The sequence below is a fragment of the Pinus tabuliformis genome, chromosome 5_2 (genome assembly GCF_031772625.1).
Source record: "Pinus tabuliformis cultivar Carrire ecotype Pingquan chromosome 5_2, CPIR1, whole genome shotgun sequence".
Classification (NCBI taxonomy): Eukaryota; Viridiplantae; Streptophyta; class Pinopsida; order Pinales; family Pinaceae; genus Pinus; species Pinus tabuliformis.
In genome coordinates, this window is record NC_142306.1 from 724,615,669 (window position 1) to 724,639,982 (window position 24,314).

A 24,314-nucleotide genomic window follows, 5' to 3' on the forward strand; every position below is an offset into this window, starting at 1 on the left:
ACATGATCGCCTTCGCATAGTTTACAAGGAAATCTATATTTTCCTTTCTGTCCTGGGGCTTCACTTTCACTAGTCGACGGTGTGCTTTCAACATGATCATTAAAGGTTGACGACGCTGGGTTGTGCAAACGAGGAGACCAGTCCCTTAAGATCCGAGGGATGCATGGACAATCTCTATCATAGTGGTCTCCTTTGCAAATGACACATGGCGATTTAGTCCTGGTCGGTGCAGTGTGTGGATTTTCGCTAGACGATGCTTGGTTACCCCCTTTCGCTTTTGGCTCCTTCTTCCTTTTCTCTTTCTTCTTCTTTTCCTTCTTCTTCTCAGATACTTGATTTTTGGCTTTACCAACCCCATCAAGGGAAGAGGAAGGAGGAGAGGAAGAATTGGAGGAAGTAGAGGGTTGGGGGGTAACTCTAGATTCATCTAGGTGCTGACTTGATTGTTCAGGAATTGCGGTGTTCTGAATGACAGAGGTTGAGAAGAGCCATACGGGCAAGCCGATTGTCAATCCTAGAAGCGACAATGTGGCCATATGGGGTGCACCAACATCTCCCCAAGAGGAGAAGGGACTAGGATTTCCTCCAAGGGGAATTCCTTGGTTGGTGGATTCCATTTTCTCAACCTAAGATCAACGTAGGAAAGGGTGATGATTATTCCGTTTAAAATAAATTTTAGACGTTTTGACACAACTTGTTTTTTCAATTTTTAAGAGTCGAGAAAAAACAAAATATGACTCTAGTCACCTTCGATTTTTAATGAGCCTGAAGTGACAAGTGCTCAGATGAACCTTTTCCGTTAAGGAGTCTGAAAAGGAATGAAAGGGACTGCTCTGGAAATCTAGGTAGAGGGATTACCAAACCAATCGCAAAACTGCAGAATACTTTTTACGGTACGGCAGTCAATCTTCCCGAATGTTGTGTTCAGTGCATTGCGATCGATAGGGCAGCAGACACGGCTTCCTATGGATAAAGGATTAAGCCTATTGTGGTCTCCCAAAATATACTCGACGATACGTGGGAGCACAAGTCCGTACTGGCACTTATCGTCTCAAAGTGGAGGAATCACCCAACCATCAGTGAGAACAACAGTTACCAGGCTTTACGACGCTGGAATACATCTCTAGCCTAGACTTCTAGATGTTGTGCGTTAGGTTCCAAAGCGCTGTTAGATTCATTAAATTTATTTTATAGTTGATCTTGCTTAAGAAATTTGCCTTTTAGGTTCACCGTGTGATGTAGATGTACAATTCCTAAAATTCAATCTAAGATGATAAACAGTCTTTTATCTTCTTTGTGCAATGAAAATCCTAGCTACTAAGGAAAGAGAGACAGTATTCTTTCACAAAGAGCAAAGAGCACACACTATATGCACTGTCCTAAATCAAACAAATCAAACAGCCTAAATGCAAATGCACATGCATGTATTTGTTTTCAGCCTTCTTAATATGTGAATGATAAAAAGAAAGCTAATGCGCAAATCTGAATTACTTTTCAAGCGACAATTACTAACAAGTTTCTTTTCAAAATAAAAAATGAAGATAATGACAACACTTTGCGATTTGGAAATGAATACTTGCTTTCGACACTAGAAAAACTACAAATCCAGATCAAATACAACAGTAATAGGGTAATCGACTATCAAGAGCAATCAGACTCTCTTCTACGACTGAAAACGACACTTGCAACACTTTCAAATCAAGAAACGACAGCACAATTACGTTACTTTTTTGCAAAGGAGAACTGAAAATGACTCAACAAATACACAAAAACATTTACAGTTCTTTGCACAATGGAGGCGGAATAATAGCAAGGAAAAGGGGTTTCAAACAGAGGTATACTGACTACAGGCAGCAAAATTCATGAATAGAACTGAAAAGAATGAACACAGAAACCAAAACTGAGGAACAATGCCTAGTCTGATCAGCACACCTGTAACACAATGAACTTGAAATGCAGCGCACCTACTACTCTCGGGAAGTGCATTGAATTTTAGATTCACAGAACAGAGACTGCGCTGGGCCAGAGATGAGACTTTGCTTGGGTTCCAGGTCACAGTTTGCAGTTCAGTTCAGGGATTTTGGCCGAGCAAGTGGTAATCAGTAAATCAACAACAGGGGTAGATCTAAGGAGGTTACTAGAGCCACCACAAGGGCAATTAGAGAGTTTGTAAATCAGTTGTTTAATTCATAAACAAAACCCGGAGATTGACTGAAGTGACGTTTATCTACTTTGCATTCGCATAGCAAACGCAGTTCGAAAGCTACCTAGCTCGACTTCAGGCTCCGTCTGTAAGTTTATAAAATAAATAATAAGGTAGATAAACAAACAACCTAGTCGCTCCCCAGCGGAGTCGCCTTTTTGTTACAGGGAAAAGTGTCTACGCAGAACTGCTAATCCCACGAAGGTGTGGTAGCTACCTTAGAAACAAACAAAGTAAAGCTACTTTCATTTTTCCTTTATGAAATATAGATGAGAGAAGAATAAAGGAGACCAACCTCTGTCTTGCGCTTAGTTCCTAGTTCGATTCCTCTCTCTTCTGATAGTCCTTTGCTACTTGCTTCCTTGTACACCCAGCTTTAGAGAGTACCTGTAGAATCAAAGTAGCATAACACTATACAAGAACATGGATCTATAATCATAAACAATCTAGGATCAGATGTAAATTGATCATACAAATGCATAAAACATAAATGACACAAGAGTATGGAGGAAAACTTGAATAACTTTATTGATAATCAAGAAAGAGCCAAGAGAGTTACAACTAGTTGTTCTGACCCAGCATCATCCTCTCAGCAGGTAAACCCTTCTTCACCTCATGCAAAGCTTAGATCACCCAACACTAAGATGTTGCCTCAAGAAACCAACAACAATTCCTTACAAGATGCAAAATTCCAGCCTCTGGATCTTTGGGATGAGGGATCCATATATAGATATCTGTAAGGGAGATGAGTTAGCTTGTGATTTGATTAGTGTCTTCCCTCTAATAGTTCTTGCTTCCACTTGGAGATTGATGATCTCTTACTCATCCTTGGTCGAATTCAGAGAGGCAAGTGTCACAGGAGAAGTTTCTGGAAGATTCCATGCTTCTCCACCTCGCGGATTGACACTGCCATTTGTCACTTCTTGCCCATCGCACCCCATAGAAGGGATTTTTGAAATGCAACGCACCCACAAAGTGTACTTAGGTGAGATGCAACACACTTTGCCTATGGAGTAGGTGAAATGATCCTGTTTTGACCAGTTCTGAGTGGTTTTTCATGGAGAACTTCTGGGAGAAGCTGTAATCAGTTGACCTTGTTCCTTTAGGGGTTAGAACAACACTTTTAGGGACTTAGGAGCCCTTGGTTTATGGACATTTTATGCTTGGGGTTGTAGTGCCCAAGATTATCTATAACAAAGGGTGCATGCCCCCTAAGCTTCGTTACATTCAGCAGACTACTCGCTGTAATTAAGTGGATGGAATGAAGGTTGAAGAGACATTCTCAATGCAAAAGGACCATTTAGGGATGATGTTTGACTTGAAGCTATGCTTGAATCAGGAAATGAAAGTTGGTAAACAGTGAAAATTTTGCCTTCATGCGGGAAACAAATCACTCGAAAGAGTGTTGAGACAATAGCTTCCATATTGTAAACATAGTCACGCCCAAGGAGTAGATTGTAATCTAACGGTCCTTGGACTACCATCACGTTCAAGTGAATGGTTTTCCTTCTCAAAGTAATCGGTAACTTAGGAAGGATCCCTAACAGTAGACTGGTTCCTTTTTTAAAGCCTGACAAATTCTGAGTAACAGGCACAAGCGATGGCGAACCAAGCACTTTCTAAGCAGTTGAGGAAAGGATACTCATTGATGCCCCTTCATCTATGCTAGTGCTAGACATGATCATTTTGTAAACTTGTATTATCATCCGGAATGGTACATTAGACAGAATGCGGGATCTTGCCAGTCGATTCCAATCGAAGGAAGTGACTAGACTACTTAGAGGGGGTATCGAATAAACGGTTGAAATAACCCCTTGAGTAGTGGGAACTGGGGGATTCTCTTCCTGTTGTGAAGGAATGGGTGGATTGCCCCCAAGTTCATCGGACTTTGAAGTAACAAAAAGAATTTGAACAGTATCGTTCTCACTCTATTTGGGAATGGTATCATCTGAAGGTGGATCTTCTGAAGGTAAAACTAGGTCAACTATCATCTCGACCTGTTGAATTTGGTTCGGTATGGACTTAGAAGATTTACTTTCAGTGATAGGTGCTTCGATCGATGGTTGAGTTATGTCAGTCAAATTTTCAACTAGTAAAGGTCTTGGGGAGAGTTTCCTGTATCCGGGTGGAAGTCGCTGCGGTGAAGCAGGACGGTTATGCAAGACTCTTTTGGCTTCATCCAAAAAAGGACAACAGGGAAGGGTATGGTCCCCTTCACATAAGCTACATGGAATTTTGACTCTTCCTTTCTGTCCACTATTACTAGTTGATGGTGTGCTGTCAACATGATCACTAGAGGTTGATGACACCTGTTGGTGTGAACAGGGGGACCATTCTCTCAGGATCCAAGGAATGCACGGACATTCTCGATGAAAATGGTCTCCTTTGCAAATTATGCATGGATGTATAGGTTTGGAAAGTTCAGTGTGTGGATTTTCACCGGATGCTGCATGGTTGCCCCCTTGCTTAACTGACTTCCTCTTCTTCTCCTTCCCTTTCTTCTTCTTCTTAGTCACCTGGTTACTAGCATTGCTACTTTCACCCAGTGAAGAGGAAGGAGGGGAGGGAGAAACAAATGAAGAAGAAGGTGAAAGGTTAACTTCAGTATCAACTGGTTGCTGATTCAATTGCTGAGGAATCACGGTATTTTGAACGACCGAGGTTGAGAATAGCCATACTAGAAGGCCAATTGTGGTTCTCGGAAGGGACAATGTGGCCATATATGGAGCACCAATATTTCCCCAAGAAGAAAATGTACTAGGATTCCCCTCAAAAGGGATTCCTTGATTGGTGGAGTCCATTATCTCAACCTAAGATCAACGAAGGAACAAGGATGTTATTCCGAATTTAATAAATTTTAATGACGCTTTGACACAACTTTGCTTTTTCAATATTTAAGAGTTGAGAAAAAGCTAAAGATGACTCTAGTCCCCTTCAATTTTTAATGAGCCTGGAGTGACAAGTGCTTAGATGGACCTTTTCTTTTAAGGAGTCGAAAAGGAATGAAAGTGACTACTCTGGAAATCTAGACAGATAGATTACCAAACCAATCACAAAACTGCAATATACACCTTGGTGATAAATTAAAGAGAAATTACCAAGGACTTATGTACGTCAGCCAATCTTATTCATATTTGTTTTGGAAATTTTTTTCTAAAACATTAAAATAGAGTATTTATTAATTTATTCTCTTTTAATTATATAAATTTGATTTTTTTATTAAAATTTTGACATATATATATATATATATATATAAACCCTTATTGTGAAATATAACTATATATATTCCCTTTATATACATGTCTGATAAACAAACAAGTAATTAACAAGGATATATTGCTATAAATTTTAATGAAAATATAAAGAGATCAGATTTTTGATAACACAATTTTTTTTGTAATTACATTGTGTCACCTTTACATTAAAACCATATATCAACTTCACATTAAACATATAAAATTTCCAACCCTCTTTTATATTAAATTTTAAAATACACAGCAGCAGCCCAATACAATTAATAATCTAGTGTAGAGAAAAAAACGGTGAGAAAGTCGAGCTTTCATTTCATCATTTTCCCAAACGATCCTTTCCCACCAAACTGATTCTCCTCTCATTTGTTTTAAATTACATAGTTTCTCTATTCCTACTGGCAATTTCCTTAATAACGGACACCCCGTTATCGTCAATGTTTGAAGGTTGTGCAACATTCCTTCATTCCATATATTTGAAGGCCCCCCTATACTCTCTAACATGGTTAGGTTGCACAATGTCAATTCCCTCAGCATTGGAAAACTCCTACTCCCAAAGTCCATTTCCTTCGACTCATCACAATTAGATATATCCACTTCCATTAAATTGGGCAGCTTCCCCATTGAAGCTAGCAGTGTCTCAGCAAATCGGCAATTATATATCTTCAAGTCTTTAAGATTGCGCATTGCTCTTTCATTGCACACATTAGATGGTCCTGCGAGACTCTCCAACTCGTATAGGCGATACAAAGTCAACTGCTCTAGCGCTGGAAAGCTAGCATCTGCACTCCCAATCTCCATGGCCGGAAACTCCCTTAATTGGTGACATCTGTGCAAATATAAGACCTTCAAGTTTCGGAAATCACAAATACAATTCGGTAAAGACAAGCCTCGATAATCAAATAGGCTTAATTCCTCCAATTTCCACATGTGCTTCATGCTCTCCGGAAGAACATCCTCTGCGACACCGAAGTCATCATCATCATGCATGTAGTTTAATTCCAAAATCCTCATGTCCGACCAGGGACCCAGTCTGCCTACTTCAATTCCTGCCTTTACCGATGCCCGTAGCTCCACCAGATTTGAGAAATTTGTGAGATCCTTTGCTCTAACCGTACAACTTGATTGCAGGCACAAAGTGTTCAATGAAGTAAGTTGAAAAATACCATCTGGAATTGTCACTAAGCTACCACACCCTTCTAATTTCAGATGCTTAAGCCTTTTAAGCTCTCTTATTCCAGTCGGCAATGAATGCAGGCTGCTACACCATTGAAGATTCAAAGTTTGAAGACGAGACAAATTGCATATGCTATCAGGCAAATCCCTCAAGTCGCGGCAGCCTCGCAAGCTAAGAAACTCAAGTTGTCCAAGTTGCCCCACTGATGATGGCAGCGAACTTATTTGACTGTGTGACAGTACAAGAACCCTGAGACACAGAAGGTTTAAAAGAAAGCCTTCGGGAACCTTTGACAAACTACTGTTCTCCATTAACCACAATTGAAATCCATTGGTAGATCACGAGCATCACTCCCAAAAATTGATATTCTTTTGCAGTCCTTAGTCTCTTCTTCAATAGGGAAACTCTGTAGATGTGGACCTGCTGAAAATAACCAGTTCTCCTCCTTTTGGCCGATATATATTGCCGTGTCGCGAAGAACATCATGAACCTTTAAATATCCGGTCCTCCTAACTTCATAAGGATTGAACACTTCAAAATGCTCGACCAAACCCCTGCTTACCAGTACATCTATGTACTGACGCCCAATATCCATAAAGTAACTTGTCCCTGTAAGCAACCCTTCAGCGCGCCACATTACCACGAGCCACTCTACAGGAATGTGGTAGTTCTCAAGAAACACAGCACAACATAGAAAACAAATCTTTAAATGTTAAATGTGTAATTTCAACGCAGCCGAAAACCACCAAACAAAACCACAAACCGGCTGAAGGGATATCGCACCGCTTTTCCGAAAAGGTTGTTTCCGTAAGGAAGGCTCCGAACACATTCACTTGCCGCCACGCGTCCCATGTACGAACGCCCAAAAACCACTTTCCCCGGACGGTAAAAGTCGTTTGGTTTGTCAGAGGAGGGTGTGCGAACCACGTCGGATCATCTGGGCGCTCAATCACAGCCGTTGACTTCTCGAAGGTGCACTGCCCGCGTCAAATCAATTTTTACGTGGAGTGAATGACTTTTCCGTTGACCGTCGTAGTGGAGTTAATGAATTTTAATGTTTGTTCGTAGTTTTTTTTTGGTAAGGCTTTTAATATGTTATGGGCATACGTCAAATGCCTTTAATATAGTCATGGGCATATTATATATTTTTTTTATGATGTAGTAAATAGACTACGTGTGGTAGTTTAGAGTAATTTTTTTTGTATGTATGTTTTATATAAAACATTTTGTCGTGCCCGTGTGTTAAGTAGTTTTTTTTTTATATTGTGAGCGGTGAGGCTACGCACAAGTGTGTGCATTTTCTTTTGGAGGCACAGCAGTGCTGTAATGTTTATCTACAAATGAAAAACATAGGAATGTTTTGAAAAACTGTTTATGTAATATCCATAGCAGTGGAAAACCTGTGAGAGCAGCAGAGTAGTTTTTTTTGTAATTCCCTCTTTGCACAGAGGAAGAAATATGTAACAGAATGCTTGTTTTAAATTAATAGAAATGTGTTGTGACTGTGTAATGGTGTCTTCTGAGTCATTTTGGTTTTAAGAGGTTCTCTGTCAAAAGATCCTGGACAGAGGAAACAGAGCATTGTCTCTGTGGTGTTTATTTTGCTGGTTTTGGTATTTCTCCATTTAAAAATACCCAACAGTGGTATCAGAGCAAGGCTTAGGCTCTTTAAAAGAAGTTAAAGAAGCTGAAGGGAGAAGGTTGTTGCTGCAGAAAAACCTCTCAGGCAGTTAGAAGACTCACACAGCTCAGGATTCAGGTATTCCCCAAAAGCATTTCTCTTGTTATTGCTGAAGACAGTTAGTTGTTTTAAAAAAAAAATCACAGTCAAGGATTTAAAACCATAGTTCAAGATGCAAGGAATGGCAAGCACAAGCATGGGTATGTTCAACACCCAGCTCCCACACTTTAATGGGAAGAACTATGACTACTGGTCTATAACCATGAGAGCTTTGTTCATCGCTCAAGATATATGGGAACTAGTAGAATATGGGTTTGAGGAACCAGCAGATGAAACTGAGTTCAATGCATTAACTCAGGGAGAGAAGGATCAGCTGAAGCTCAATAGGAAGAAGGATGCAAAGGCCATTGTCTTGTTGTATCAAGCAGTGGACCAGAGTATATTCCCAAGGATAGCAACAGCTACAACATCACACAATGCATGGCAAACCCTAAAAACTGCCTATCAAGGCATGGAGAGAGTGAAGACAGCAAAACTACAATTGCTGAGAAAGGATTTTGAAAACTTGAACATGAAGGAGTCAGACAACATTGAATCATTCTTCACTCATGTGATTGGTGTAATCACACAAATGAGAACTCATGGAGAAACAATTGAAGATAGAAGAATAGTGGAGAAAATATTGAGGGTCTTACCCTCAAGGTTCGATGCCATAGTCACAACCATTGAAGAGACAAAGGATCTCTCAAACTATTCAGTTGATGAGCTACATGCATCACTGATAACACATGAGCAGAGGTTGAGTAGGAATGAAAACTCATCTCTTGAGCAAGCCTTCAAGACCCAGATGTCCCTTGGAAGAGGAAGAGGTCAAGGAAGAGGAAACCGAAGAGGAAGAGGCAGAAGCCAGAACAGAGGTGGAAGGAACAGCCCAGCAAATGCACAAGGAAGAGGCAGCAATACAAATCAGAACCAAGGTCAAGGCAGCAGCCAACAAAGAGATCAGTATCATGCTCAAGGACAAAGGTATGATAAATCTAATGTTCAATGCTATTATTGCAAAAAGTATGGACATTATGCTAGTGATTGTAGAAAGAAACAGCATGATATGAACAGCAGACAAAATGCAAATGTTACAAGAGAAAACAGAAGTCAAGAAAATGTCCTGTTAGCTTGTAACATGGCTGAAACACATAGTGAGGACATATGGTTTTTAGACTCAGGTTGCAGCAACCATATGACAGGGAATATAGCCCTCTTTTCAGCCTTAAATCAAAATTGAAATCAGAGGTCACACTAGGAACTGACAGTAAAGTGTCTGTTATGGGAAAAGGGGAGGTAAAAATATTTACAAAGCAAGGAGAAAGGAAAACCATAGCAGATGTCTACTATGTCCCCGGAATGAGATGTAACCTATTGAGTGTTGGACAGCTTATCCAAAAGGGTTACAATGTTTACTTTGTAAATGATGTGTGCACCATCATGGACATACCACCCAGCAAAAGATGCATTGCTGAAGTGAAGATGACAAGGAACAAAATGTTCCCTCTCCGGATCAGGGCAGACTTGAAGAACAAAAGGGAAATGGCAACAGTCACCCAAGAGGCCTTCCAAAGCGTGCCAAAGGATGAAAATTGGTTATGGCACTTGAGATTCGGGCATCTAAACTTTGGAGGTCTAAACTTATTGAGCAGAAAAGGAATGGTAAGAGGATTACCATTAATAGAGAAGCCGGACAGCCTTTGTGAAGGTTGTATATTGGGCAAACAACATAGAGAGAGTTTTCCATCAAGGAAAAGTATAAGGGCAAAGGCACCCTTAGAGATTATCCACTCAGATTTGTGTGGACCAATGCAAGCTCCATCATTAGCTGGCAGCCTATATTTCTTGACATTCATTGATGATTTTACAAGAAAGACTTGGATATATTTCCTCAAGAACAAAAGTGAAGTCTTTGAGAAATTCCAAAACTTCAAAGCACTTGTGGAGAACCAAAGCGGGCTGCACATAAAAGTATTGAGAACTGATAGAGGAGGTGAGTATATCTCAAATGAATTCCTAAAGTTTTGTAGAGAAAATGGAATACACAAACAGTTCACAACTCGGTACACCCCACAGCAAAATGGAGTTGCTGAAAGGAAGAATAGAACCATCATGGAGATGGCAAGGAGCATGTTGAAGGCAAAGCATTTGCCAAATGAGTATTGGGCTGAAGCTGTACATTGTGCAGTGTATATTTTGAACAGATGTCCTACAAAAGCAGTCATGAACAAAGTGCCAGAAGAGGCATGGAGTGGGAGAAAGCAAGGAGTCATCCACATGAGAGTTTTTGGGTGTGTGGCCTATGCACACATTCCAGATCAGCTAAGGAGGAAGTTGGACAGCAAAGGGGAGAAATGCATCTTCATTGGATACAGTGATGAATCCAAAGCCTACAGGCTGTACATCCCATCTACCAAGAAGTTCTTTGTTAGCAGAGATGTTCAATTCATTGAAGAGGAAGCTTGGGATGGAAGCATAGAGAAAACAGTGAATGTTAAAAACTGTTTGTCTCATGATGAGGATGAAGAGGAGGTGGCTGAAATGAATCCCCAAACAGCAGCACCAACACAAGAACAGCAAGGTAAACCATTGAGGATCAATGAGAGTGCTTCTCCAAGCACACCACAAGGAGGAAACTCAAGTGCATCTTCAAGCACTCGCACACCAAGTGAAAGAGGTAAGAAGTTTAGAAATCTAAGTGAAATTTATGAAGAAGGAATGAATTCCTTATTTGCCTTGTTTTGTCATGTTGATGATCCTATCCATTTTGAAGAAGCTATTAAAGATAGGAAATGGATAGAAGCTATGGATGAGGAAATGAATGCCATAGAAAGAAACAAAACATGGGATTTGGTTGAATTACCAAAAGGCAAAGAAGTCATTGGTGTGAAATGGGTCTACAAGACCAAGAGCAATGCTGAAGGCAAGATTGAAAGGCATAAAGCAAGGCTGGTTGTCAAAGGCTACAAGCAGCAGTATGGGAGAGATTATGAGGAGACTTTCGCCCCAGTTGCAAGAATGGAAACCGTGAGAGCAGTGCTGTCCATAGCAGCTCAAAACAAATGGAAAGTCTACCAAATGGATGTGAAATCAGCATTCCTAAATGGAGTGTTAATGGAAGAGGTCTATGTGGAACAGCCTCTCGGATATGAGAAGAAAGGAGAAGAGCACAAAGTGTAAAAATTAAAGAAAGCACTTTATGGGCTGAAGCAAGCGCCAAGAGCATGGTACAGCAGGATAGATTCATATCTCTTGGATAATGAATTTGACAAATGTGAAGGAGAACCCACAGTCTACATCAAGGAAAAGGATGGTAAAATTTTAATTGTTGTCTTGTATGTAGATGATGTTATTTTCACTGGAAATGATATTTATCTTATTGAGAATTTTAAATCAGTCATGAAGAATGAATTTGAAATGACTGACATGGGTTTGTTGAGATACTTCTTAGGCATAGAAGTAGATCAAAATGAAAAAGGAATTTTTATCTCACAAGCAAGATATGTAAATCAAGTACTGAGCAGATTTAACATGCAAGAATGCAAGGCAGCAATCACTCCCACAGTGATGGGATTAAAGCTCAGCAGAGAGGACAGCAGCAAGGATTTTGATCCTAGTTTATGCAAAAGCATTGTGGGCAACCTTATGTATTTAACAACAACTAGGCTTGATTTAATGTATGCTGTTAGTTTAATTTCCAGATTTATGGAGAGGCCAAAGGAGGCACATTGGCAGGTAGCAAAGAGAATTTTGAGGTATGTCAAAGGTACCAAAATGTTTGGAATTCTATATCATGCCTCAGAACATTCAGATTTGGTTGGGTACACAGATAGCGATTGGGCTAGAAGTGTAGATGATCGGAAGAGCACTTCCGGTTATGTTTTCAATATGGGTTCAGGAGCCATTTCATGGGCTTCTAAGAAGCAATCCATTGTAGCGTTATCTACAGCAGAGGCAGAATATGTGGCAGCTACAGCAGCAGCATGTCAGGCAGTATGGATGAGAAGAATGTTGAGAAGCTTAGGCCAAGAGCAGGCAAAAGCAACAGTGGTCTTTTGTGACAATAGCTCTGCTATTGCTTTGTCAAAGAATTCAGTGTTTCATAAGAGAACGAAACACATTGATACAAGGTTTCACTACATCAGAGAATTAGTGAACAATGGAGAAATTGTCCTAGAACATTGCAGGACCCAGGAACAGGTTGCAGACATCTTGACAAAGCCACTAGTTCAGAAGAGTTTCGAATTTTTGAGGAAGTGTCTGGGTATGACCGAATGCCCAGCTGTTGAAATTAAAGGGGAGTGTTAAATGTGTAATTTCAACGCAGCCGAAAACCACCAAACAAAACCACAAACCAGCTAAAGGGATATCGCACCGCTTTTTCGAAAAGGTTGTTTCCGTAAGGAAGGCTCCGAACACATTCACTTGCCGCCACGCGTCCCATGTACGAACGCCCAAAAACCACTTTCCCCGGACGGTAAAAGTCGTTTGGTTTGCCGGAGGAGGGTGTGCGAACCACGTCGGATCATCTGGGCGCTCAATCACAGCCGTTGACTTCCCGAAGGTGCACTGCCCGCGTCAAATCAATTTTTACGTGGAGTGAATGACTTTTCCGTTGACCGCCGTAGTGGAGTTAATGAATTTTAATGTTTGTTCGTAGTTTTTTTTTGGTAAGGCTTTTAATATGTTATGGGCATACGTCAAATGCCTTTAATATAGTCATGGGCATATTATATATTTTTTTTATGATGTAGTAAATAGACTACGTGTGGTAGTTTAGAGTAATTTTTTTTGTATGTATGTTTTATATAAAACATTGTGTCATGCCCGTGTGTTAAGTAGTTTTTTTTTATGTTGTGAGCGGTGAGGCTACGCACGAGTGTGTGCATTTTCTTTTGGAGGCACAGCAGTGCTGTAATGTTTATCTGCAAATGAAAAACATAGGAATGTTTTGAAAAACTGTTTATGTAATATCCACAGCAGTGGAAAATCTGTGAGAGCAGCAGAGTAGTTTTTTTTGTAATTCCCTCTTTGCACAGAGGAAGAAATATGTAACAGAATGCTTGTTTTAAATTAATAGAAATGTGTTGTGACTGTGTAATGGTGTCTTCTGAGTCATTTTGGTTTTAAGAGGTTCTCTGTCAAAAGATCCTGGACAGAGGAAACAGAGCATTGTCTCTGTGGTGTTTATTTTGCTGGTTTTGGTATTTCTCCATTTAAAAATACCCAACATTAAATTAGGATCTGGCAAATCATTATAAGTCCATTTTAACTTTTGATACAGCTCTGCATCAATAGTCTCGTGAGTGATTGGAAAGGCGGGATCCGCATTTTTCATCATCATCAAAGCACGACTCCACTCATCATTCGTCTTTTTGGATCTCATCGCTGCAGCTACTACATTTATTGCCAACGGCAATCCTTTGCACTCATCGGCAATCTCTCTGGCTATAGCCTCCTCTATATTACTCCCAGTAACAACCCCATTCGTAAAAGCTCTACTTGTAAATAACTCCCAGCCTTCCTCTGTGGACAAGGGATGTATGCTCACTGAGTACTCAAGCGCCCCCATTCTTGCAATGATATTTCTGTTGCGACTGGACATTATGATTTTGCTCGGATTATCATTGCCAAATCCGACGCCCACTTCTTCCTGTAGATCGATTGAACTCCAGAAGTCGTCCAATACGATCAGAAATTTCTTGTTACTCTTTCGGAGAGATGCATACAATCTCATCTTCCTTTCTTCAACATTAGAAGTTTCCTCCAGATTTAATCCCACTTCCTTAGCAATGGAAGCCTGCAACTCCTTAATCTGGAAGTTCTGAGAAACAGTAAACCAAAGAACGACATGAAAGATACCACTGACCTGCTTCTTGTAGGTGTTGTAGATGACTTTCAACAACGATGTCTTGCCAACTCCCCCCATGCCGTACACACCAATCACGCGAGATTGGAAATGAGGGTCGGTGAGCCATGTCTGCAGCTGATCCTGGGCAGTTCGAATGCCGGACCCTTTGAAACCCGAGTCTGGCACAATTTGGAGCAGCAGGTCTGTCTGAGGTGCTGCAGTGGACACAAGCTGCGGAATCGAGGCATGTATTGAGCAGAACTTACTGAACTCTTCAATGAGGGCATCATATGCATCCTTCCAAGCTCTAACTTGCGTGGGGAGGTTGAGGTTCCAGAGGAGGCAACAACAACGCTGATACCACGCTCTCTGTCTATGTCGATTGGCCCGATTGATCAGATCTTCAGCCTCTCCAAGGGCTTTCTCCATCTTTGTTAACCATTTTTTCAATGGCTCCTCCAACATCTTCTGTTGAGCTTCAAACTGGTTGCGAATATTATTCAACATGTCCTGCACAGTGCTAAAGTCGGTTTCCAGAATTTCGCTGTTTCTCTCCAACCTTCTAACATCTTCCAACTTCTGGAAAATCGCAGCAAAAATGTTGCCTGTGACGTTGGTCGCCACTCCCCCAATAAAATTTCTTGCTATACCTGATAGAGGGACTGCCATAGCTGATACCAAAAGAATAACTAGCTGATACCAAAGGAAGAACCAGAATGGGTATTACTGGAAGGAAGGAAAGCGCTGAGAATAATTGAAGGACGTGGAGCAAAGTTAATCGCCGTAAGTTTGACGTATTGTTATTTTATTTATTGTCATTTAATTTAGTGGTCATTAGTGGTAGCCCCTTCGCAATTCTCACAAAAGAGAGTTGGTTGTCATTTTTTCTTTGAAGTAGATGAGAAACGGATGGGTGTGGACAAACAACAACGAAATATATTACGGTCGATTTTGACAAGGTTATCCCTCAACTCGTTTTGGTGGCCCAAAAGTTAAATCTATTCATTTTTATTTAATCATTAATTTTTTTTAATTAAAATTATTGTGGTTTTTTAATTAAAAAATATTATTTTCTAATTAAATTTTTAAATTTATAAAAATTTATATGATATTAAGTGTAATGTTTTTAAATAGACTCTAGAGAATGTGAAAGTGAATTACATAATAGATATGTAGGACGAGGTAATTGTTGAATTATTTCCCTGTTTTAATTTCTAATAAATCATTATCTTTTTTTTAGCATGAAAAAAGCTATATTTGTATTAATTAGATGGGCCATGTATATCATATTAGCATACATTTAAAAGAATCGTCATAATACCCAGATAATCTTGGTTGTATGTTTAGTCAGTTCCAAAAAAAAACCTTATACAAGCATGTACATTACAATGTGAAGAAATCAAATAAGAGTTACATATGGGAATATAGCAAGTGTATAAGAGATAAATTAAACCAGATAATTCCATTAGAAAAGTTAGTGAGGAAACCATATTTGTATCAATTAGATGGGCCATGGATATCATAGTAGCATACATTTACAAGAATCATCATAATACCCAGATAATCTTGGTTGTATGTTTAGTTAGTTCCAAAAAAAAAACCTTATACAAGCATGTACATTACAATGTGAAGAAATCAAATAAGAGTTGCATATGGGAATATAGCAAGTGTATAAGAGATAAATTAAACCAGATAATTCCATTAGAAAAGTTAGTGATGAAACCATATCAACCCATATTCATAGTGATTCTTATAAAAGTTTCTATTTCTCCCTCTATTGCCATTTTTCCTGTAATATACAAAAAACAAAATTGTTATACAAAAAAATAGATTATAGACAATTTGCATATACTATCCATGAAACGTGAATGACACTACCCCTATACTCTTATCTTCCATAACTATATCCATCTGCAGTTCTCCCATGTTTCCTTATAGGCCTTTTTTTGAGATCTCGTCCGCAATCTGATTGTGTTTTCTGCTAGTATGATTGATTGTGTTCTATGCTAGTATGATTGATTGTAGGTCTCCCTAGCCGAGTCTAGAGACATTCAATTCTCTTTAACCAACCAAGAAGAGCTGATTGTTTGATTTGAGCCTTACCTTTTACATGGTCCAAAATAATCTTTAAATCCCCATATATATGGATCTCAGGGATATTGAGAAATTTTGCAAGCCATAATATGTCCCAAAGAGCCAAACCCTCAGCCTTGTTATTTGATCCCAGGCCAGCATTCCAATGTGCTTTGTATTGTGAATCCTTTGACATTGCTATCCAGAATCCATAGCTGCCCCACATAATACATTATTTTGTGTCGGGCCATGTTTTATTTCAATAAATCAAATTTTATATCAAGTCAATCATCATCCTTATTTTACTTTACATAAAAATTCAAAATACCAAATTAAATAAACGAATAATCTCTTTTTACACATATTAATTACTTAGAGTTGTTTTATGAAGTGTGATACTCGTGATTTAAGAAATGATATTTTTCCTTTATAAATACACATAACCTTCATAGTTGTTTTGACATTGACAACTTTTTCTTCAGATAAATTGAAAAACATATATTAATTTGTATCATATTTAAATTGAACAATATATATTAATGAAACTTATATTTAATATTGCCGAGGCAGACTCTCTTATCCAAGATCTAGAGCATAAGAGAATTCTGGCATCCTTCTTGCCTGACCAACTAAGATGGGGAAAGAACACCGAAGGTAACTTTAACCTCAAAGAAGCCAAACAGGCAGTAACATGATTTAACTATCTAAATCTTGATCAATTTTGCAAGAAACTGTGGCAAAGCCCCCACTGGATGAAAATAAATTTATTCATCTGGCTAGTGCATCAAAGGAAAATCTTAATTTGGGAGAATCTCCTAAAAAATGGCTTCACTGGACCATCCAAATGTTACCTTTGTGGCTCAGAAGAGGAGACGATGGATCATCTTCTCAACCTCTGCCCTTTCACCTCCATCGTGTGGGAATGGGTGGCCTCAATCTTTAGACAAATAGATAGGGACAGACTCAACATCTCCAACACTTTGAAGAATTGGAGGAAAAACTTCTCAGGGAATGAAATCATTAATGGAGCATGGATTCTAGTTCCAGGCTTTGTTATCTGGAATGTTTGGAAAGAGCGCAATAGTCGAATCTTCAAGAAAAAAGCAAGCAAGCCCCAACACATAATTGACCAAATTTTAAGGCAACTCAAAGACACAGTCAAAAGCTTGTTAAGGACACTTCCTTAGGACCCTCCTCTACCCCAAGATGTGAGTATTCTACTACAATTGGGTCTCCAATCCATAAGCCCACAGGGCACAATCAAGGGAGTGAGCCAAATAAATGCAGATATAAACATTTGGAAGCCTCCTCCTTATGGTTTCCTAAAGTTCAATATAGACAGAGCATCTAAGGGCAACCCAGGGTTAGCTGGCTTTGGGGGTGTTATAAGAGATGAACAGGGTCAAATAAAGAAGATCTTTCATGGCCACTTGGGGAAGGCCACTAATAACATGGCAGAGCTCATGGCCCTAGAGCGATGCTTGAAAATCTTGGTAGATTCAAATTCACATAATGTAATCGTTGAAGCAGATTCAGAGTTGATTATCAGAGCGGCCAAGAAAATATGCAATGGCATAGCACCAGATAGAGTGTCAAAGCATTCAACACATATTTCATTAAAATTGGAAATATTTTATTACAAGGACATTATTAGAATTTAGCTTTTTGGTTATTTTGAAATTCTAAATCCACTATTTAATTCCAAATATAATTAAGTATGTGTTATTGGAGGCTTTCACAAGTCTTTCATCGTATCTACTCCCACCTGCAAACCTTAAAAACTGTAAGCTTTGTCCATGTAAAAAGAAAAGCTAACATGTTAGCGGATTGTTTGGCGAATGAAGGAGTAATCAATAAGGAAAGGGATACTCGGCATGCTTGGGAATTGTTAACCCCAGACAAATTGTTAGAGGATTGTCTTTGTCAGGCGGGAAAAGACATGGAGCTATGGATTGATAGGATGGATCGAAGAGGATCAGGGGACAAGCGAGAGGATAGGGAAACCTCAATTGTCCCCCTTTTTTGGCTGCAGTTCGAAGATGGTACTGGTCGTGGTCCAAAGATCATTATTCCATCAGATTTATGGAGAAGGTTGAGATCAGCAGAGGAAAACCAAGGACGCAGTGGCGTGAGGACCGACTCTGGAAGTGCTGCAGGTTGGATCGTCCTTTGACACATCGATTAAACAGAGTATGGCAGAGAAACTAGGAGGAAGGAACGAGAACCGTCTGATGGGTTTGATCGATGGTAATCGCTTGGTAGAAGAGCGTGCAAGTTAATTCGTGAGGGGATAGTTTCTTAAACCACAAGTGGTATTTTGGGCGGATCTAAGTGGTATCTAGTATTTCGAGGAAGGCCCTCAATTCCACTCCTCAAGCGACACGTAGCAGCGGGGAGGAAAGAGGAAACCGCTTTATCGAGCGGGTAATCCTCGAGCTACTTGCCCAACCGATATCGGCGTGGACCGTTGGATCCACGATGCGTTGATCAATAGTGGAGGCTAATCATGCATGTGGTGTTCAGCGATTCGGACCCGAAAAAGTTTAGAGAGATGACCTAAGGTTCTCTTCAGGTCTGTAAGAAAGGTTAATGTCTGGGATTGATGTTGGCGCGAAGGAAGCGTGTGACCCTTGGATCTTGGAAGGTCGGATCGCATGGTCTTTGAGCCAACAAGTTTAATGAAGATTAAGGTTGGTCTTTGGTTGCAGTTTTGGGGACCTATGACAGGTCACATGTGGCAGTATTGTGGGCCCCTGATTTGAGGTGTTCAGGTCTTCTTCTGTTGCACGACAGCACAACTAGCAGGTTTCCTGCTCGCTATATGTCCAAAGTGACTGGTATCAACTCCTCGACTGTCTTGTTCAGGTTTTTCATGGTTTCAGATGTTAGGTTCGAAATTCGGCTTGCCCAGCTGCGTGATGAACTCTCATAGAGCTGGTGCGACTCCATGTAAATTATGTGAACTCTCACAGAGCTAGTGCGGCTCCATATAAATTATGTATCTTGGCTAGATTAATAGAAGGTCTCACTCTTACTTAGCAAAAAAAAAAGAAACTTATATTTAATATTAAAAACAAAAAGTTAAGAAATACAAGAAGATGTGTTAGTTTTATGAATAATCATGTGAGTAACATAAACATCAAAATAATGTTATTGTGATCATGCTCATTATTGTTATTGAGAGGTCTATTATTATTATTGCAGTCTTTACACAATACAATATAAATCTACCAATTTTTTTTTTTTAAACCAATAATATAATTATCAAAAATTTTATTTAAAAATTTGTTTTTTTATAAATGAAATAAAAAACAGAAATCATTTTGACATGTGAATAAGTAAATATAAACAATTTTTAATTACTATATAATTATTTTCATGTAATTATTCTGTTATCAAATACTTTTTCCATAAAAAGCAAGTACTAAACAGGCCCTACCTACCTATTACACTTGTTATTGTTATTAAAATAAGATATTTTTTATTAAAAAAATATATCATAGGAATTGAACATAAAAGTTGTATTCCACCCTGCAGACGCATTTAGAAAAAGGAATTAATAGTATAAATTATGAATTCATTTGGAAAAGAGAAAATAATAATATGAATTATGAATTTTTACTCCTACTAAAGGATTCACAGTTTAGGAATATGCACATTATGATATGCATGCACACATTAGATACATAGATTAAATTCATTTTTCATGTGGTAGGATTGAGAATTCTAAACTGCATGTTTACTTATTTGGTTCAATTGGACTTCTAAACTAGAATTGGACTTGTAGTTGAGAATTCTAAACTACAGAGGTCGAATCGAGCCATCCGGATCAGGAGTGCCAGCACAGCTATTAACCCTAAACAAATCCATATGGACGTCACGGACGTCAGGGATAGGAGCTTCACCTTCCAGTATTTGACGCACCTGCTGTATACTCAGCCTCCTGTCCTCCTCGGAAAACGTATAATGGTTAGGCAACGTCCCAGCAGAACGACCATTAATCTTAAACGAATCCATATGGACGTCAGAGAGAGGAGCTTCACCTTCCAGTATTTGACACACCTGTCGTATCCCCGACCTTAACGTCAGTTATGTATTGGAACACAATAATCCCACTTTCAACACCTTATCCATTTCGAGCTCCTCGAATTCATTTCCCAGCTTCAGATCTGTCGCTTGGATAAGACTCGCATGGCCGTACATCTCCCACACCTAGTCAACCAAAAACAGTCGTTCAACGCCCAAGGTTAGGTCCACGGCTTTCCTCCCGCATGCCACTTCCAACAAAAGAACACCAAAGCTGAACATATCCGAGCTTGGAGTGGCCTTTGCCGTCTTTATGAGCTCCGACGCTATGTACCCCACCGTTCCCACCAACTGAGTTGTTCTAGGGTTCTCGCTGTGTTCATACAGCCGGGCGAGCCCGAAGTCCCCCAGCCTCCCGTTGAGCTCCGAATCCAACAGCACGTTACTCGACTTGATGTCTCTGTGGATGACCTTCTTTTGCCAACCTTCGTGAAGATATGCCAGGCCCGCCGCAACGCCCTTCAAGATAGTGTATCGCTGAGGCCATGGCAAGATGGTCCTCGGGTTGCCGAATAGGAGTTTATCAACGCTGCTGTTTGGCATGTAGTCGTAAACATGAATAGCTGCTTCTTCTTCCTGCACCACCCGAACCACCCGAGGAGAGGAACCAGGTTCCTATGCTGCAGGCGCCCCATCATCGAGATCTCTACGACGAAACCCTTCATTCCCTCGTTTAACTCCTTTGTTATACATTTCACCGCCACTTCCAGGCCGCTTCCCGGGAGAATGCCCCTGTAAACTCTGCCGAAACCCCCCGCACCCAAAATGTTTTCATCCCAGAATCCGTTTGTGGCGGTGTCAAGCTCCTTGTAACTGAATCTATGTGGCCAGAACTCATGCTCCCATTCTTCTATTATTTCTCTGTTCTTGTATTTTATGAAAAACACGGCCGCAACTATCAGCAAGAATAGAACCAGAGCGGCCAATATAACGCCAGCTATCCATCCCCGACTGGGAGGCTTGGAATGCATTTTAGCAAATGAAGGGAGACACAATATATCTAGGGGGTGTGCCATGCCTTCTGTATTAAAGCTCCACGCGAGAATGTAATGGTCCTCAGCCAAAGTCCCCGTAGCCGCTGAAAAGCCAACAAACATCTTCTCTTGCAGAACGCTCTGCAGATCGATTTTCTGAGATATAAGTGGCGTCTGCGGTCTGGGCAAGCCGGCCAACGTTATGGTAACGTTGATCTGGCTTTTCAAATGGTTGTAATCGATCCAGGCCTGTATGTTGTGTCTGCTCTTGAGGCTGATTCTATGGAACTTCTACGCGCCATTCCAATAGCCGACAGTCTCGGTCTGCAGTGAGATGAGGTTGTTAATGTTCACCCCCACGTGGTTGTCACTTGGGTCATCCATATCCACACTTTGGACCGTATCTGTAACGACTTGCAGGTTCATGCGAAGGCGCACACCCCTCTCACTTGAAAAACGACTAAGTCATGAAAGTGTGGTGGCTCGAACTTGCAAAGGCGTAGTCACATATGTGCGCGGAGATAGGAGAGCGCACGCACGGTTATAGGGCGACTGGATAGCTCGCCCCACACACAAGCCGACCGAAGGGTGGATTGAGCAAAGCCAACGGCATAAAGGCTTGAAGACACAACGGTTGGGCGATAAAGGGGTCGGCCATGGAGATGGTCGCTGCATGGAATGATGGTATAAACTCTTGATTGAGCACGCTCATTTGACAACAACAACTTCGCATTCTCTTCGCACATCTCAAGTGCGCACAAGAGGATGGCGCAGGTCTATCAACGACTCGCACTAAGGCAATGAGCCCGCCAAGCCGGGCGTAGGGTTGTAAGTGCACGGTGATAGGTTTGGAGGTTGCGGTGGTGCGCACGGGCGTCCACACAGGTATACGCTTAGATTGGGTTGAGGTTTGGGCACGGGTTGTGCATGGGTGCGCCCGCCCGCCCAACGCCAAGATTGTGTATGTATATTTGTATTACGGTGGATTATTGTGGCAGACCATCGTGCGCTCTTGCACGAGCGGGAGCCCTCTCATTTTATTAACACCGGTGGAGCGCAGCTCCCGGTCATTGTAAACTCTCATTATATAATAAAAGATCTCTTCTTTTATATTATTGTCGAGTTGTTATTATTCTTATATTGTTGATGGTTTCCGCACATTAATATTATGAATTCATGTTTATTATGAATTGTTGAAGGCGTAGTTCGCAAAGTTAATTAACGGTGAACAAGTTATTAACTTAGGCGGTGCCGCACCCGCTCAATTAAATGAAAAAAGAATTGGGGGCGTGACAGTTGGTATCGGAGCAGCCGATTCGGGCATTGAAGGTTGAAGCTACTACACAACTTCACCGAAGTGAAGTTGGTATCAGAGCTAGTCTGAAGACTTGGAGAAGTCTTGCAGGAATCTAGGTGAAGCAGGTGTATATACACTTGACAGTTGATATTTGAGCAAGGTTGCTCGTGACAGTGGAAGTAGGTATTTGCAGGTGAAGGAAGCTAGTTTCACATACCAGTGGAACAAGGGCCGTTTCATGGTTGCAGGGAACTTGGTGAAGCTAGTAAAGGTTGGAACCGGGTGTCATCGAATTGGGCAGGCGGTACTACATGCTGGTCATACGATTTGGGCACTTGTCAGGTGGGCAAGTGGGACTGCGTGTGGGCAGGTATACACGGTTTGGGCGTCTGTGGACCAAACGAAGTACGAACCAGGGAAGACGAAGTACAAGGCATCGCAAGTTTGGGAGAAGGTGAAGGGAAGCTCTTGCTTAACTTATACAGGTTGAAGAGGTCGAAGGAAGAGAATCCTCAGATCCGAGATAAGCTTGAAGTCTTGGAAAAGAATGTTGAAGGAGAGCTTCTTCAACTTGGTTGGACAATGGAGCAAGGTGAAGTTGCAGATTGTGCTATCAAGGAAGAGGAAGTGATGATGATTGAAGATGTTGCAGACATGACCATGATGGAGGATGAACTTGAGATTGATCAAGTTGGACCAGGATCGTGCAGTTTGCCAGCATGGATGGATGAGGATACTCATATGGAGGAACCTCATGACAATGATGATGAAGTAAGTATTGATACTTGTGTTTCATTTGGGCATTTGGTAGATGGACCGTATGCAGGGAAGGGCAAAGCCAGTTTGCCAATACTAGGGAGGATCTTACCATGGATGTCTATGATGGGACCTTGTATGGAGAAGCAAGGATTGTCGATTGTTGCAGGACTTGTTGGGGTTGCTTGTGACCTTGTGATGAAAGGTGCAAGGGCCCGTGACAAGGGAGGAACATGATGATCGTTGTGGAGGATTGGGTCATGCTTTAGCCACTTTGGTTAAGTGCCCGGCATGACTCATGGACAGGTTGAGGAGGGCACACATTTGATGATGCTTGGGTGGACTTCTCATGGCCGAGACCAAGAGATAGTCTTGGTGGAACTTTCAGTGGGGAAGCTATGATGGAAGGGACTTATGATGATGATATGGTTAGGTGACCGAGTTCACTAGACCGAAGATTGCAGACTTGGATGAGGGTGACCGATTGTTGTGATGGGTCTACTTGGTTGGACTACATGGGCAACTTAGTCATGGACATCAGGTTGGAAACATGGAGCTTGGTAGTCTTATGCAGGGACATTGTGCAGGAACACTTGTAGAGGTGTCACTTATGGGCATCCAATGAGGAGAGCCAAGGCAGGATGTTGTGCAGATGGATTTGCTGATGTGACATGGAGACTTATTACTTATGAGCCGATGGAGAGGTTGTACACTCTTGTGCAACAAGACCATGGACTTGGAGGGATTTGTGAGCAGACTATGGAGCATTCCTACTACATGGAGAGCTGAGGCATCTTGTAGAGACCTTTGGGCCGAGACTTGTATGCTTGCTAGAGTGTTGGTTGGGGATGACTTATGGAGCTCATGATGACATGAGGTTGTTGTGACTTTTGGGGACTCCATATATGGTGGAGGATCTGATGCAT

At 40.8% G+C, this 24,314-nt stretch overlaps 2 pseudogenes; both read right to left on the bottom strand.

Annotated features, from left to right (window-relative positions):
* Window positions 1–5,688: 5,688 nt before the first annotated feature.
* On the bottom strand, window positions 5,689–14,914 carry LOC149161249 (disease resistance protein RPS2-like; annotated as a pseudogene).
* Window positions 14,915–20,487: 5,573 nt separating this feature from the next.
* On the bottom strand, window positions 20,488–22,081 carry LOC149161250 (L-type lectin-domain containing receptor kinase SIT2 pseudogene; annotated as a pseudogene).
* Between the last annotated feature and the right edge of the window lie 2,233 nt (window positions 22,082–24,314).